Consider the following 5384-nt stretch of genomic DNA (forward strand, 5'->3'; position numbering starts at 1 on the left):
CTGCTTTATTAACTTCACAGTATATAATGAACATCTCTCCATGCGATAAGTAAAACTCTCCTGCTGACAGAAACTTACAGATTGGGTCAAAAACACAATATTCAATTAGAAGCTGGAAATAGGAGACCCGCAAGAAACAAGTAACACCAAAAGGTTTACAACAAAGGTACGTCACAAACATGTAAGTTAAGGAAGCAGGTGTGTCTCCCTATTAACTTCAGGGTAAAACATCAGGATTCAAGGCATAAGGCAAAACTCATCACGATGGTCATGGTGAGGGAGGTCCGTGCTAACTGCCCACAGACTGCTTTTCCCTCAGCTTTTCCATCAGCTCCCTCACCTCCTCGCCAATCCTTTCCATATTCTCTTCTCTCATCCTTGCCTGTGGTTCTCCAAGCCTCTGAGTCGTGTCCCGTATATAGTGCAGGATGGGCTGCCTAACATGCAACTGCGTAGGAACTGCCTAGGAAAGTTCTATGCCTAACATGGAACTTTCCTCCAGGTACACGATATTCACCAGCTTCCAAAGGGAGGACCAAAGGCTCTCTTTTATTAGCATCTTGTTCCTTTTCATCCTTTTTTTCATTCTCCTGGTTGGCATTTTCCATGCTGAGATTTTTTTTACTGCTTGTTCCTCTTGCGACACCATTGCTTCTGGGCTGTCCTTGCTGTCTTCTCCTCCCGATTCTCTCGCTGCTTCACTGAAACCTACAGACCTGCAGAAGCTTGGGGTTGGGGCAGCGGGGTGCTGCAGCCAGGCGGTTGGCCCCTTCCCGGCCCCTTGTTTATTTTTTAAGCTAGTTGAGTTGACGTTTCCTATCACGTGCAGCTTAGAGCTTCGATATTGATACAATCCAGGACTTAAATCTCCCACTCCAAGCTAAGTGAAGTTTTGAATATGTTGTGTTCGTTACAGATAGACACCAGGTGTGAAAATCTTATCATTTTCATGGAGAAGGATATTGCAGAACTTTTTTCCCCCAGATTAAAAGCAAGTGGAGAAATATGTATTTATAAAGCTAAATGAAATGCAAAATTCTTTACCGTGATCCCACTTCAGGCAGGCTAAGTCACTTGTTCTTTATGGTAATGATTTTTTCAAAATGTGTGGAAAGGTTTTGCTTCTTTGTGACATTGAAGTCAAAGTTGATACTGATATTTTCATTTGGGCCTCACTTACTGTAAAATTGCACACCTGTCCATTTTTTTCATCATCCTCCTGTTCCTGTCAGTTGGGTGTATGATATAAAATAAGATGCTTCTGTGTAGCACTTGAGACCCTCCATATCCAGCCTCAATTTACCCCTCTGACCCCATTTCTCACTATATCTCTTGATTTATCCTTTGTGCCAGTGAGGCTGAATTAATGTTCTTCCCACCCATGACCTCCCCATGTCTTTGCTACTTTGTTCACCTTCCTTCACTTTGCAGGGCATGACTTATCCTGTGCTTGAAGTTCAAATTCTGTACCTCCTATCTCCAATTCCATCTTCCCTGTGAAGTTTTCCATGTTACCCCTTTCTCTGCTCTCAACTCAGGTGGCAGTAGTACTCCTTATTCTGAACTCCCGTAGCATTTTATCTTTGCCTCTTTAATACGTTGATGCCTTGTATTTATCTTTTTTTTTTTTTTTTTTTTTTTTGTGGTACGCGGACCTCTCACTGTTGTGGCCTCTCCTGTTGCGGAGCACAGGCTCCGGACACACAGGCTCAGCGGCCATGGCTCACGGGCCCAGCTGCTCCGCGGCATGTGGGATCTTCCTGGACCGGGGCACGAACCCGTGTCCCCTGAATCGGCAGGCAGACTCTCAACCAGTGCGCCACCAGGGAAGCCCCCAATAAGTATCTATTAACATATTTATTTTGGGTTCAGGCTTGGCCTTTAGAAACTCTCTTAATGGTGATTTTTATTTAAGGAGAAGATGTTGCTAAAGTTGTTTAATTCTAGCATGTCTCTCAGGAAGGCACTCAAGACTTTGCAGCTCCGTTCCCCTGCATCTAGTTGCTTTACTGCTTTTAGGCTGCCAACATTGTCTACAGTCAAAAGTCCCATTTTGTAGAGACTGAGGCGTAGAGAGAATGAGTAACTTACAAAGTAGGGTCTTCTGTTTGTTACTAAATGTGGCCTTTCTCTTTCTTTGCCTCTTTCCTTTAATATCAAGTTTTGGGGTTATTGTGAGTTCAGCCATGTATCAGTGGACTTGAAGGAGTAGAGACAATTCAGAAGCTCATCAGAAGGTATACATGGGAAGTAGGAGCAAGGGTGTGAGGTCAGGAAGGCTGTTTGGAGAGAACCATATTTCCCAGGTCATGAATGGTATTTTTTTCTTTTTCTTGCATCTCAAGAGATTCTTTAGAAGTTCCAGGTTTTTCTCACATTTGATTTTTGGTTTGTGGTAATGACCCAGGTTGCTGAGTATCAGGAAGAACTTGCTTCAGGCAGTCACTTGTCCACACTTGTTTAAGGAAGATGAAAGACATCTAGAGTGGATCTGGTCCCAACGTGCATTCTAGAGCCAACCCACAGCCTAGAGCAGTCATGGCTGCAAAGCTAAAGACTTGTGCACAAGAAAAAGCAATGCTCATGTTGTAATCCCCTGAGTTCTGGGGTGCTTTGTTATTCATGTCATTACATGTCTGTCATTACATATGTAATGTCATTACAACAGGAGCTGATTGATACAACCTCCTTCTGTCCCCATCCTACTTTCTCTTGTGAAACAACATAATTTCTCCACCTCTAGCTCTGTCTTCATTTATCTGGATCACTTGGGACACCATAAAGGGTCTAACATCTCTTTTTCTCTTTGGGAACCTTGTCTTGAAGCTGGGAAACAACACAGGCCTTTTAGGAAGTAAAATATTATTAGCCTGAGGATATAAGAAACTGAATGTTGTCTGGGTGTAATCTCAGATACCAAGCTATAAAGCTAAAATGTTTGCCCTATGCTCTAAGAACATTCCTTCCACTATTGTTTCATGTTCTTTGGAAAATCAGAAATAGTCACTGGTACTTCTCAGGACAATGGTACAATAAACAGGCTGATTACCTGATTAACAGGCTGATTACCCAGGTATTCAATGGAGTGCTGCCTTTGTTCCCCTCTAGAGGGCTAAACACTCCAGACATGGCAAGATCCATTTAACCAGATCTGAGTAGCTATTGAAATCAGTATGTGGCATTTTATAGTTTTCACTTTAGAATTTCTCTACCAGTAAGAATGGAAAGAATGTATTGAAGATGATCTGGCCTAGTACATACATCTCTACTGTGAATTACCTAAGTGATCTAGAAACATTGCAATGGAAAAAATAGCAATTTGAATAATTTTCATGATGCCTTTGGCCATGAAATTATAAGGAACAATTCCATTCCAGGTAGGTTCTTACTTAACTATATTAGACTATGAAAAGAGAAAGCCACGAAAAACGTAGAGTTGAAAAATGACATTATTCCCTACAGGCCCCACAAATTCAAAATTGATACCATCATCTGAGCCTTAACTCTGTATTCCCTCTGCTTTGAACACCTCTACTCTTCTTTTAATCCACATTTCACTGGTTCTTCTTGTGTATCCTAAGTCCCACAACCTCCCATCTTTCCTGACTCATTTTGCTTTTTTTCTTAAAGCATGCAGGTCCTGCACCCATAGGTGCAAGATCCTTATTCCAAGGTGTTCTTGAATTCATCTACACATATATATGTATATTCTCAATCAATAGAGATTAAAAGTATAATCACAATCGTATGATCATATACCTTCCATTGCCCTACACACACACACACACACACAGACACACACACACAGGTATGTAGAACAAAGATCCTTACAGTCTGCCACGTAGCACTACAGAGCTTGTGCACAATAAGCTGTACTTGACCGTAGATCCTCATGTCCAGGATGGGAATCACTTGTCAGTACTGCACATCTCGCACTTGTGTTAGTGGTGTTCTCTAATTATTTTATATCTGTAGGGCTTGTCTCCTAGACAGTGCAAGCTCCTTGAGGGAAATATCCTCAGAAAGATCTTTTTTATAGCTACCAGAGTGAGGCATATAATAATAGAAGCAAAATGAGCATGTCTTGATGTATTTACTCTCTCAGCCATCCCCCCAGCCCCTACTATGAACCTGCACAGCCACTCTATTCAGGCTCCATCTCCTGCATCTCCTTTGTGAAGCCTGTTTTGAGGGGAGTTGGGAAGAAACACGGTACCCCTTTCTCCAAAGAGTAATCAGTCTGACTCTTTTTTTTCAATTATTAAAAAACAAAACAGGGCTTCCCTGGTGGCGCTCGTGGTTGAGAACCTGCCTGCCAATGCAGGGAACACGGGTTCGAGCCCTGGTCTGGGAAGATCCCACATGCCGTGGAGCAACTGGGCCCGTGAGCCAAAACTACTGAGCCTGCGCGTCTGGAGCCTGTGCTCCGCAACGAGAGGCCGAGACAGTGAAAGGCCCGCGCACCGTGATGAAGAGTGGCCCCCGCTCGCCGCAACTAGAGAAAGCCCTCGCACAGAAACAACGACCCAACACTGCCAAAAATAAATAAATAAATTTATAAACAAAACAAAACAAAACAAAACAAAACTGTCATCAGTTCATACAAGTAAAGTATGTGTGTCCGTGTGCTTAGTTAGAAAGACAAGATTATAAATCATCTACCTTTATTAAAACTCACCCCCACACACACCTCCTCAGCACCATCACTAACAGTAGTGATGACCTGGACCAACAGATGGTACACAAGCCCTGGCATCGACAGCCTGGTTTTTGCCACTCACACAGAGGGAGGTACGTGAGCACAGAGGACGAGCCTGTGTGCTCAGCATGTGGTCTGGCTGGGTTCCCTGCTTTCCTACCGCTTCCTGTGCGTGATCGTGCAATCTTGGCTAAGCCATGGGGCCTCTTGGTGCCCCACGCCCTCACTGGGTAATTACTGTACCTTCCTGTCAGGGTTGTCATGAGCATTAAGTGGGTTCACACACCTAAACACTAAGAGCAGTGTCTGCACATCATAAACACCCCGTTCAGTCTTAAATATTTTGTGTTATCTCCTTTCTCTGAGCTTCAGCTTCCAGAAGACAATACCTGTAAGATTCAAAAAGATCAGATGAGGTAAACATGGGACAGTGCTTGTAATGTGTAAAGAACTATACAAACATAGGGCATTATGTCTTTTAAAGTGGCACTTTGAAACATAGTACTGATTTTTGTGCTTCTTCTTGGAAATTCCTCCCCCAGTACTGAGTTCTTTGCTTCTGTGATTTGACAGCAGAGTTATGGTGGATATTACTTTAGACACTATTACAAACTAAGAGATGTCAGACCTTTGAAAGTTAATTCGGGAACAAGGTGGAGCGTGAAGGAAGGAAAGGAAGTGAGGC

At 43.0% G+C, this 5384-nt stretch overlaps 1 pseudogene; it reads right to left on the reverse strand.

Moving 5' to 3' along the window:
* Nucleotides 1-237: 237 nt before the first annotated feature.
* Nucleotides 238-3894, reverse strand: LOC112415853 (protein BEX2-like; annotated as a pseudogene).
* Nucleotides 3895-5384: the final 1490 nt, after the last annotated feature.

Source organism: Neophocaena asiaeorientalis, unplaced genomic scaffold, assembly GCF_003031525.2.
Source record: "Neophocaena asiaeorientalis asiaeorientalis breed wild unplaced genomic scaffold, Neophocaena_asiaeorientalis_V1.1 scaffold118, whole genome shotgun sequence".
NCBI lineage: Eukaryota > Metazoa > Chordata > Mammalia > Artiodactyla > Phocoenidae > Neophocaena > Neophocaena asiaeorientalis.